Raw genomic sequence first — 12,768 nt, forward strand, 5'->3', positions numbered from 1 at the left:
GTTAATAAAACCCAAAAAGTCAGAAGTTTGATAAAACAAATGAACACAGTAATTAGGACTGTTCATAGAGACCCATATGATATAACGGGGGTGGGGTATCATTATTTTTCTGTGATAGGCTGGCTGTAATCATGTGTTTTTTAAGAACTCCTATTTAAATGTTGTATTTTTTACTTTCATGACAGTAGCACTGGGGAAGGGTGTTTGTGACCTGAAAGCTTTGCAATAAACTTTTTTTGTCTTTTGCATTGGATTCTTTAGTCTGAATATAACAGAAGTAAACAGGATACATTACTGTGCAGCAAAATTAGTAACTGATAAAGTTCTACCACAAGAACACTGGGCAGTGAGGGACAGGAAGGGGAGAAATCAAATACCATTATGGAAATATCGAACAAAGAAAACTATAAAGCAGTTAAGACAAGAAGTGTCACTGTTAGAAGATTATAGAAGGAATAGATCAACAAAAATACTAAGAAAAATAGATGTGATAAACGCAATGCGTAGTATTAGAACAGACCAGGATCTATCATGCACTATTCCAAATAACTAACTAAAAATTCCAGCACAGGCGGAAAGACTTAGAAGATACGAAAATAAATATAAAGGAAAAGTACAAAATATCCAAAAAGGTTTTATAGAATAATTGAGAAATAAAGTAAAAGGAATTGAAATACCGACAAAACAAAGAAGAAGAAATAGACACATTTTGGAGAAGTATTTATGAAGATCCTGTGGAACACAACAAACATGCTAAATGGATAGAAGAAGTTAAAGAAAGAATAAGAGATTCAAAGATACAGGATATGAAATCGGATGAAGTAATACCCAGAGAGATTGAAACAAAGTTAAGAAAAGCCTCTAATTGGAAAACCCCAGGCCTATATGCAGTACCTAATTTTTGGCTTAAAGTATTAACATCTTTGCACGAAGATTTAGCCATGAGTAAGAACTATTTATATGCACACCCCGAACAGACACCAACCTGGTTAACAACAGGAAAAACAATGCTCCTACGTGAACCTGCAAGCTACCCTAAAAATTATAGACTGATAACTTGCCTTCCGACGACGTGTAAACTATACACGGGAATTGATGCTGACAGAGTTTACAGTCATTTAGAAGAAAAAACTCAATTATGGCAGTAGAACAAAAGGCCAATAAAAGAAAGTCATATAGAACAAAGGATCATTTGTTGTTAAAGTCATAGTGGGGAACTGTAAAAAGGGGAAGAATCTAAGTATGGCATGGATAGATTACAAAAAGCATTTGATAGTATCCCACATTCATGAATAAAAGAGTGCTTAAAAATGTATAAGATACACCCTACACTGATCGATTACATTACAGTGACCATGAAACAGTGGCAGACCACTTTGTAATTAAGCCATGATAAAGGACAAATTATTATCCCATGGTTAAAAATTCAAAGGGGGATATTCCAGGGTGACACTCTATTCTGCCTTACCCTTAACCCATTAAGCTGTCTACTTAACAGCTTAGGCCATGGCTATAATTTGACTCCCAGAAAACAACAAAGTATAAACACTTATATTCTCTTTGTCGATGATTTAAACTGTACAGCTCATCAGATGAGGAACTGAAAGCACAACTGCAAGTTGTCAAAACTTTTTCAGATGGTATAAGAATGTCACTTGGTCTTGATAAATGTGCAAAAGCAACCTTTAAAGCAGGAAAACTGCAACGTCAGGAAAACATCAGTTTGAGACAAGAATTGAGCAGGAGGGAGTGTACAAATACTTGGGAACTGATGAAGGATCAAAAATATAGCATGAACAAATGCGAATAAAACTTACTAAGGAATATTTCAGAAGACTTAAATTAATCCTGAAAACAGCACTGACATCTAGGAAGAAAATTCAAGCTATAAACCAATCTGCTCTTCCTGTCCAAACTTACAGTTTTGCTCCATGCTCACCAAATGATTTATAAAAATCAGTGCATATTAAGATTATATATTCCCGGTTCTGAAGGAGGGATGGGCCTCCTTGAAACTGATTATATGTATAGATCTGCAATCGTGGGACTCCACACATATCTGCTGACCTCACAAGCCCTAAACGTAGTGAAAGTTTTGAAACATGAGAAAAATAAGTCTAAGATGACTTCTCTGCTTAATTTAGCAGAAGCATATTAGCGTCAAGCAGGAACGGAAATCAAACCAGAAGTGGATAAAAATCAGGCAGCAATGGAACGTGCCAAAAAACAAAAGAATATAACATTAAGTATCCTGTTTTTTGTTTATTTTGTTCTTTATTTCTTGGTTATTTATAGCACTTTGTGCACTGTGTATTTTTCTAGCTAGTTTCACTGTGTGTGAGGTATTAACTGGAAATTGTCCACTTTTATTAAGCATCTGTTGGGTTGTTTGTTTCTGATAACTTGTTGCAATTACACTCTTTTTTCTAGAGGCTCCTTTAGCTGTTTAAAACTTTCATTTAAAGGCTCACTGCTGCTTTTCAGCTGTGAGAAACATTTCTGCAGTTTGTTTCCCACTCTCCCTCCCTGTTGGTATAGTGTTTTTATAGTTGGTGGCTTTGCAGTTGCCCGCCCCTAGTGTAAATTTGATCTGGGACCCTCCACCCAGTCTAGTGTCATTACCTCATTCTACCCAGTACAGGGAGAACATTTGAGAAGACCAATCAGCTTAGTTTCTGCTACTCCTTTCTCTCTTTCCACTAAATAAAAATCTCTTTCCACTAAAAAAAAAAAAAACTTTTTCTAAGCTTGTTTCCTGCCTTTCCTGTGGGTAGCCTAGCCTGGATATAGATTTGCTGTGTCCAGGACTATTTGTAGGCTTCTAGAGCCCAAGCCTTTCTGTGTTGGAAGGAAGCCTTCTAGCTTAATTTTGTTTCTTAGAACTAGCCAGTTTTTTTGTTTCAGCACTTGTTCAGAACTTATTGTAAGCACTAAATAAGCTACAAATTACTACAGCACTCAACTTTCCTCACTGTCTAGAGGAAAACCGTTTCTAGTACTTAACAAATAAGCACCTATCCAGGCATGTCTAAGGGTCATCCCCCGGTGTTTTCTCCTGTCTACCTGATAAATCTGGGCATCTTGGGGCAATGCAGTAATTGCCTCATGTACTCAGACAACCCTCTCCTCCTACCACCCAACACTACAACCTGTGAGAGATGCACTTATATAGCCAAACTGGAAGCAAAGCTATCTTCACCCAAGACTGGACTAGACAGTCAAGAGGAGAAGGCAAACACTTGCACCACACCACACTCAGCACATACTCCCTCAAAACCTACACCACCAAAACACACACATAGAAACACAAAACACACACCTACATTCGCTGAGGCTCTCAGTAAAAACCTGCCCATGCAACAGGGACCTCCAAAGCAGAAACACAAGCAACCTCCACCCCCCAACACAACCCAAATGACACATAGCCCACAAACTCAGTGTGCCACTCAACCACAGCCCATAAGGCATAACAACATACCCAACACTATAGTCATAGGTGACTCTATAGTCAGGCACACTGATGTTCCACTCACCAGGCTAAACAAGGAGAAAGTTACTGTCAGCTGCCTGTCGGGTGCCAGGATCCGCCACATAACGCATGCACTCAGGTCACTCCACAACAAGTACAAATATGACTCTGTCATTGTCCATGTTGGTGTGAATGACCTGAGACGTACCTCCTTGGACTACATGAAAAGGGACATGGAGGAGCTGCCCGATTTTGTAGCCCAGGCAGGTATGACCCTAGCCCTGAGTAGCATCCTGCCATCACCCACAATGATGCCACAGTACAAGGACAAAATGATTGACCAACAATTGGCTAAGCTTCTGGTGTCATTCTAAGGGGATCCAGTATCTGTCTGCCTGGGATGACATGATCGACAAGCCACGATGCTTTGCCAGAGATGGCCTGCACCTGTCACCCCTGGGATTCCGGATACTGGCTAAGGCTCTAGCCACCCCTATAGTGCCTTTTTTGGGCAAGGTTCAAATGACAAACTCACCACCCTAACAGGTACAAGCAAGAAGAATCTGAGGGTATTGCTACTCAATGCTAGAAGTCTAAACCTCAAAATGCATTCTCTAAAGGCACTCCTTAAAATGGAGAACATCGACATCACTGCAGTGACAGAGACCTGGTTCAAGGCTCCAGAGAGTACCCCTGCATTACCAGGCTATAATTCATACCACACCTTTCGGCCACCTAACCTGGACCGAAACACTAAAGGTGGTGGCGTGTCCATATTCATTAAGGATATCCACACCTCCAGGCTAGTTGCTCAGCATAATGCATCCAAGATTATCCAAGTGCAACTAACTCTGGGCAAGACCACAATCCAAATTGTAGCTTGCTACAGATCCCCCACCATGCCCCAGGATTCCCACTCCTCATTTCTTAATACACTTGGACAATTTCAACTACCCTACCATTAACTGGGAAAACTACTCATGTACCAACTCTTGTGCTCAACGTTTTCTGGAATTCATAAATTCCAATGCCATGGATCAACTTATCCACACCCCCACCAGGGGCAGCAATATCCTAGACCTGGTTATTACCAACATGGGCAACTGGTGCTCCACACCAGTGGTCAATTCCTCGTTGGTCAGATCCGATCATAAGCTAATCACCCTAGACATCCGCATCCCTCCCCCACCCCCCATTAGGGAAACCACAGTAAAAGATTTCTCCAAAGCCAACTTCACGCTTCTTAAGACAGAAGTGGCAAACTTCACGACACCCATGCTGACGGACAATAGAGGTAGGACTGCTGAATCCTACACAAATGCACTTTATAAGCACTTACATGAGTGCATGGATCGTGCAATCCCTAACAGAACCAAGATGCTATCCTCCAAAAAAAGGAAGCCAATCTGGTGGTCCCCTGCCATAAACAAACTCTACAACAGAAGAAAGAAACTGTTGCAAAAAAAGAGTAAAATCCCATGATTGGAGAAACTCCCTGGTCAGCTTCAGTAAGAAGCGGAGATCCCTCATAAAATCCTCCAAAGCTAGTTATGAAAACAAAATTGCCACTGACTAAAGATAACCACAAAGCATTCTATAGCTATGTTAAGAATCTCAATGGCAACACTCAGATCTGCTCTGAGTTACAGCACAATGGCACTAAATATACAGAACCAACGGATATTGCCAACGTCCTGGCAGACAGGTTCAGCGCTAACTTTACCCCGCTGTCATCCCCTAAAGGGCCCATCTCTATACCAGAAAAATGCAAAGTTCCTGTAATCACGGCTGCACAGGTACAAAACACACTATCCAAAGCCAAGAACACAGCATCCATGGGACCTGACATCCCAGGCTGTGTTCTACATGAACTACAGAACGATCTGGCACCCCACCTAAGTACCATGTTCAATCATAGCCTCACCTCAGGCTATGTGCCCACTGAAAGGCACACAGCGACAGTTATCCCACTCCACAAAGGGGGAGCCACCACAGACCCCGGAAACTACCGCCCCATTAGCCTAACGAGCCTGGTCTGCAAGGCTATGGAGCGTATCATCATGGAACTTATAAACAATGACATTGGTAATCTCTAAACTCAGGACCCCACCCAGTTCGGGTTTGTAAAAGGCAGATCATGTCTCCTAAACCTGATAGACTTCTTTGAAGCAGTCACCAAAGCCGTAGATGAGGGTAAGGTGGTTCACACAGCCTATCTCGATCTCGCCAAGGCTTTTGACACCATCCCCCACTCTGGAATTATAGATAAACTCACTAAACTAGGTATAAATCCCTATGTCACAAGATGGGTTGCCAACTGGCTCACTGACAGAACCCACACTGTGAAAGTAGCAGACTCCAAATCCAGCTTCAGACCAGTGACAAGTGAAGTACCACAGGGTTCAGTCCTGGGTCCTCTCCTGTTTGGTATCTACTTCTCTGAAGTACAGGCCAACACAGAAGGTCTTTGGCTAACGAAGTTCACAGATGACTACAAACTAGGAGCCATAATCAAAACTCCAAAAGATGTGGACATCCTACAAAAGGGCCTTGCTGAGACAGATGCCTGGTGAGACAGATGCCTGGTGTCAAAGCCATGGCCTCAAGCTCAATGCCAAAAAGTGCATTGTCATTCCTTTTGGTAAAAACTCAGTACCCATGAACTACCACATAGGTGGTAGTCTACTTAACACTGAAAGTGTGATAAGAGACCTTGGGACACAGGTGGACAGTAGTCTCCTTTGATAATCCCATCACCACAGTAGTCAGGAAATCCTTCTATGTGGCACACCTCATCACAAAAGGTTTCTCATCCAGGAAAAAAAGAGGTCATTGTTCCCCTCTACTCATCACTCATTAGACCCATTAGATAGTACAATGCCCCTTTTGGTATGTACCTCACAAGACATCTACAACTGGAAAGGACACAGAAATACCTCACAAAGAAGATTACCAGCCTCAAAGAGATGCCCTATGCAGACCGTCTCAAAAAACTGCAGCTTTACTCCATTGCATATCACCTACTCAGGAGGCGATCTCTGCCTAACACACAAAGCTATGTCAATCCCAGAGCTTTTAGACATGCTCCACTTAAAGAAACCCCAATCTCTAGGAGCTAGACGCTCTAGGGACCTAAACCTTGTCACCACAATAAACAGAACATGCTGGAGGGATAGATTCCTGTCCCAGAGACTTCCCATACTCTGGAAAAAACTACCTATCTATATTAAACAAAGCTCCTCATTAGCACTGTTCAAGAAAAATCTTGATGATTGGATGGGAGATAGGAAATTCACCCCAAGGATCACTTCTGTGGCTCTGCTCGACAGTGGCGCAGGAAAATAATTTTCTTGGGTGGCGAAAGCCAGGGTACCTTTGGCTAGGCTTAAATAGGCCCTAGGGCCAATAGCCTAGTACCTACCTATGAACCTATAAGGTGAAGGATGAGATGAAAAGGCAAGAAATGTGGAAAAAGCATAAATATAGTTGCAAGTATAGAAAACTTCTGGAAGAACCTCATGTTGATCAGGAACAAATGCAGGAATGGTTAAGGAGAGGCAAATTCAAACCAAGAAAACTGAAACTGAACATGTGGAAGAAACAGACAAATGTAGGTTTTGTAAAACCGTTGCACACCTTGTTGTAAGTTGCGACATACTAATGTCAGAAGGACTGCATACTGAAAGGCATAATAATGTGGCAAGATTGTTGCACCAAACATTATGGTGTTGAAGTGACTGAAAAACACTGGAAACACAAGCCACAAAGCATCATAGAAAATGATGAAGTTTATATCACATGGGACCACCCATTACTAACAGTTCAAAAGACAGATGCTAGAAAACCGAATATAGTGGTTCAAGAAAAGAAGACAAGTGTAGCACTGATCATTGAAATCGCAGTGACCACAGTGTCTTGCATACAGAGAGACATAAAGTCACAAAATATCAGGATCTGCAGGTAGAAACGGCAGCAATGTGGAAGAAAGATACCCAGACAGTTCCAATAGTAGTAGGAGCAATGGGTCTTATAAAAAGAATCTACAATCGTATTTAGATATGTTACCAATCCATATAACTCTGTACAAATTGCAGAGTCATTACTGGGCACAATGCGGGTGCTCCAAAGAGCACTTCTGGCTGACATGAAAGATTGAGACACTACTAATTTCATGAACTTTAATCGTACTTTGACTTAGGAATGGGGTCCACTCTCGTCATGGTATTAGAAACCCAAACGACTTGGAGAAATTAAAAAGGGCTGTTTCCTAGGTGCATACTTGTTTAGGTTACATCTTTCATATCTTTTTCATCTGAGGTGTTTTATAGTATCTATAAAGAGGACCTGAAAATGAATAAACTGATTGTGTGCGTTAAAGACAGGGCATAACTGCAAAATAACTAGACAAAATTGGCCATTTCGCACAAGAGAATAATATGCTGATAAACACATCAAAAACTAACCATATGAGAGTCAGGAAATCAGAAATGATACAATGACTGTTTGTGAATTACAACAGACCCAAACTAGAGTATGGAACAACAAAATGGAAAACTTATAAGAAAACAAGTAAGAATAAAATGGAAGGAGTACAGCAGAAATACACCAAAGAACATCCACATATGTGAAAATGTAAGTTATTATGAAAGATTAACATATCTGAACTTGTGCAATGTCTCAAGCAGATATTTAGGAGAAAGCCTTATTCAGGTATACAGGGTATTTAGAGCCAACTACCTCTCAGAATGTTTGGAGTTATCAAAAAGTGATAAAGAATCATCAGACAACCTATGCAGATTATTATACAAGAATGAGAGGTATAGCAATTGGTTCTCTGAGACAGTTGCTGATGCATAAAAGAGACTACCAAATTACATTAATGCAAGCACTACTTTAGATATTTTTAACAACAACCTGAACACTTATTATGAGAACAACTATTCTGGTATATTGGCAAGCTAGAAGGCCATTATTGCCCATGCCTGAAATATTTGTATGTATGTATGTAATGGTTTTGTCTTGTACGTGTATGGCTTCCCTATTAGAAGACCGAAGACGCATTCTTTCGAATGCATTTTGGTTGAACTCAAAAGACGGAACCGGCAAAAGATCGAAGCGGCTTTTAAGCGAATTCTTTCCCCGGGGAAAGAATTTGCTTGGCCGCTTCGTTACTTTGCCATTTTCGACACTGTAGTGCGGTCTCAGAGTTGGTATATTTAAGTAGGGGGTGTGGGGGGCACATCCCCCATCGAAGGGTGGAAAGCCCCTCACTTAATTTAATGTTTAAAGTGTTTTTTTTATTTTTTTTTTGTTGTTGGAACAGCGATTTTTTTCCCTAGGAAAAAAAATCGCTGTTCTAACAGTTCAAAATTGTAAGCTTTCACTTACATAGGGTCGATTAATCACTGTTCGCTTTTTTAGGCATTCGGTGATCTAAGATAGACCTCGTGTATGCACTCACACTGAACAAACAATAATGAAATATTCATTCTCTGATTACCCACTTAATCCTTTTTGGGGTTACAGGAGAGCTAAAACCTGTTCTGATACTCGGTAGGTGCAAGACAAAGAAAGTAATCCTGAATGGGGCACAAATGCATTGCAGGATATGCACATGTGCAAACACGTGCAAGTACACACACATGCTACTTGGAGGACTGCCAGTGCAACTACAGCATATCTTTGGGATGAGGCAGGAAACTGGACCACCCAGCTAAAACCCATGCAGAAAGGCTGACAATATGCAGAATGCACAGAGAAGGCACCCTAGCCAAAAAAACAAACAAGAAAAAACAAGCACAGTGAGGCAGCAATACTAAACACTGCACCTGTATGCTACACCATTATATGCAAACACTAAATCTATATGGCAAGACACTGCCTACTCTGCGTTTACCTTATTAACCACATCTAATAGTACTAAAAAGTTTCAGTCACTGTACATAAAAATGAAGCCAGTGGAGAACCAATTGACCCTACAGCTGTTTTTATTAGACAACAGTATGGAGGTGGTACAGTCCAGACTGAAAGCCATTACTTGTAACATATGAAGAAAAAAAAAGTTACAACAGTTAGTTGTTCAGATGCTAATTTTTCCACCCTTCAGATCATTTTGTTGTACTACGCCATGTGAATAGCCACAAGGAATTATTGGTTTATTATATAAACCATACACTAAAGAATTAAGGATTTATTACAAAATTATGATACGAGAGGGTTGAGAAAGGAAGAGGGACTGAAAACCCTATTTTCAGCCAATGGAATTCTTTTTAAATATTTTTCATAGTGGCGCTGCGGTAGCATTGTCGCTTCACAGCAAGACGTTTTCGCGTTCGATTCTCAGTTAGAGCATCTTCTGTGTGGAGGCATGCGTGAATGAGCGTGCCTTTGTTGAAGGTTGTGCGTCAGGGCTGGTAACTCAGCACGTAAAAATCCACTACCAAACATTAGCGGACCGGAAATATGCTGTGGCAACCCCTAACCAGGATAAGCCGAAAGACACAACAACTCTTGTGACCTGCAGCAGGGAAGAAGAAGATGTGGAGCTTGCAGCTGTCACGTTGCAGTATGCCCAACTGTGTTTCATCTCTGATGGTCACCAGATGCTCTGCACTGTCTGCTATACTGAAGTGCATTTCCTTACATGAGCTCTGCAGCTACAAAATCCACGCACTCCTTACTATGATTCAATATGCTCTCAAGTCCCTGTGCATACAGTTACAACAGTGTTGCTCCTATAGCAACTGTTTGTAAACTCCTTTCACTGGAGATTGACATCCCGTGTTCTTATCTGGCTCTCTAGGCACTTGCATCCATTAGGCAAACCCAGGTTACACGGATTGTAGACAGGGCTCCTCTCTGCATCACTTACATAGCACATCTTTACATGTTCACATAAAAAATTTCGCTCAGTAACAGCCTACTTCTCAAGAACCAAAAGATCGCAGAGAAGGGGGTCTGTTTTATTACCCTGATTATAATGTACATGTTCTCTGTTTAAATTAAGTGTTTTATCAACACATCAAAGTTATGAAAGGTTGTAAGGTATGGTGGCATTTTTTCTTTATGCTATGTGAAATTTGCCAATTCTTATAATCTGCAAAAAAAAAAAAAAAGTTATTTGTGCTGTTCTTAAGAGGCTGCAAAACAGTAATGACAACCAAATTTAAAAAGTAAAACTGCATTTTTACAGGCTTCTAACCAATTTGGTCTCTTCTACAATGCATCTCAATATACTTTTATTCTGGACAAACTGGTCTGAAGTCACGAGATTAGTAAAATCAGATACATGTTGATCGTGTAATTTTAAGCGTCTAAATTTCTAAGACCGGTCTTCATTAGTGTGTACTTTTCTGTTTTACTATGCATCTTTCCCCCACGGCCTTCGTTGAAAGATGGGTCTTAATGCCTCAGACTGGTAAACGCACGTAATAAATAAATGAATGGCAGCAAAACAATTTGGTATGGTACACAAGCAACTTTCCAGTTTCGGGTTACAAAGGGGTTCAGTCCTTTTCTGTCGCTTTCCCAGGCCAGCCTCTTGATGATGATGACAGTTCAAGTTCTTAAAAATGTGAAGCCTATTTAGCACAGTCTAGCTTTTAATTATTATAATGTTGCCGAAGCTACAATAGAAATAAGTGCCATTTCTAAACCAATATATATTTTACATTTCTGCAAGTGAAAACTCAGAAGCTGAAGCCCCAAACCATGGACACTTTCTACATGTTGGCATTATTCAGTCAAATAACTGCCAGAATACGGAGATTAGTGTTAATACGTATGTCTAGAATCAGGTGTGCAAATATAACGTATAATATTACTTACTGGCTGAGATCGTTACTGCCCCATCGTGAACTTGCCAATTTTAAGCAAAAGAAGGTAAATGTTGAAGCTAAGTGAAATAGTTACGGTACGGTGTAATATTATTTCATATTCTAATATTTCGCAATAAACCTCTCATCGACACCTACTACACATCCACAACAGAAACCTACTGTATTTAGTTTACGTAGGTTACCAACGCATACTTGTGTGTCTTATTTTTTACAATTGTCAATAACCCTACCACCAAGCAGAAGAGACCCCAGGTGTCTTTATGATTGATGTTAAGGGGCTAGGAAAGGGAGGACTTAAGAAGGACTTGGCTATTGGTTGTCTAGCAGGAAAGGGAAGTGGGCCGCTATTTACTATACGATAACTTCCCGTGTAATTGGTGTTTAGGAGATTAAGCCATATTTATTAAGAAATTCAGATGTAATGACACGTATAAAACCAGTTGTTTTACATTAACAAGAATACTAAATGGCGTAAATGCAAACAAACAATGTTACATAAGAAAAATTAAATTAAAATGAATAATGTATCATTTCTTAAACTGCACGTATGAGTTTTGTGATATACATCTGTATCTTGTAACATTTGGTATATAGTTATCCTTTAATAATGCATTTGTGGTAATTGTAAACATATACATGTTTAAGTTTAAAACTCGTTTGCTATACTACACATAGATCATTTGCGAGGTGCGATGTATTTTTCTCAGATTACTTTTATAATTTTGCATTAAGAAGGAAGTGATGGTAATTTAGTAAGTGCTAGGTTTGTGGTCTGGTCCTAAAACTGTGTATGGGATGCATACCTCTCAATTGTCCCTGATTTAGACTCCCAAATTAGCTCTCTTCCTCTTAATCCCTCCTAAAACTGGTAACTCCTGGAGGAAAGGTGGTAAATTATACTCCATAAATAATGGCAGTAATAGCGTTATAGATTTATTTTATTTCACAAAATGTGTAGTAATTAACATTATTTTATTCTGCCAATGTCTCAAGTTAATAGTATTAATATTTTACAAACATCTCTGATTTTTTCTGGGTTTGTCCCTGATTCTCTTCAACTATGTCTCTGATTATTTGAGAATTCTGTATGGGAGTAATAAATTCCTGTATGCTATTCTGTAACATTGGTTTATATTTAAACTGTATAGCTATATTGTGGTTTCTGATAAAAAGGATTAACACAGGCAGAGAATTTTCTGTGCTAAAGTAGTCTGTTTATAATTGCAGGTTTATGCCTGAGAAAAATGTATGTTCTGTTGAAAAAACAATCTACATTTCATGTAAAGGAAAGTTACCATTGTAATTTAGTATGTGAGCACAAAATTGTATCCCCGGGATTCATGAAGCTTGTGCCAGGTGCTAGAGTAGAGTCTGCGATCTAACGCCAAATATGGTCGCCGAGTGATTCAGGTACAAACTGTTTCCACGTGCACTACCAGTGTAAGCCAGAGCTGCGCAGCT

The 12,768-nt window shown here is 39.9% G+C and overlaps 1 protein-coding gene across 1 annotated transcript in view; it reads right to left on the minus strand.

The window, feature by feature from the left end:
• COASY (Coenzyme A synthase) overlaps positions 1–11,577 on the minus strand; it is a 570,022-nt gene extending 558,445 nt beyond the window's left edge. Inside the window, exon 1 of the mRNA XM_044054708.1 lies at positions 11,297–11,577. The gene's annotated coding sequence lies outside the window, so the exon portion shown is untranslated. The remainder of the gene's footprint in view (positions 1–11,296) is intronic.
• Positions 11,578–12,768: the final 1,191 nt, after the last annotated feature.

This window comes from Protopterus annectens, chromosome 13.part0, assembly GCF_019279795.1.
Source record: "Protopterus annectens isolate FY-2018-M chromosome 13.part0, PAN1.0, whole genome shotgun sequence".
Lineage (NCBI taxonomy): Eukaryota > Metazoa > Chordata > Ceratodontiformes > Protopteridae > Protopterus > Protopterus annectens.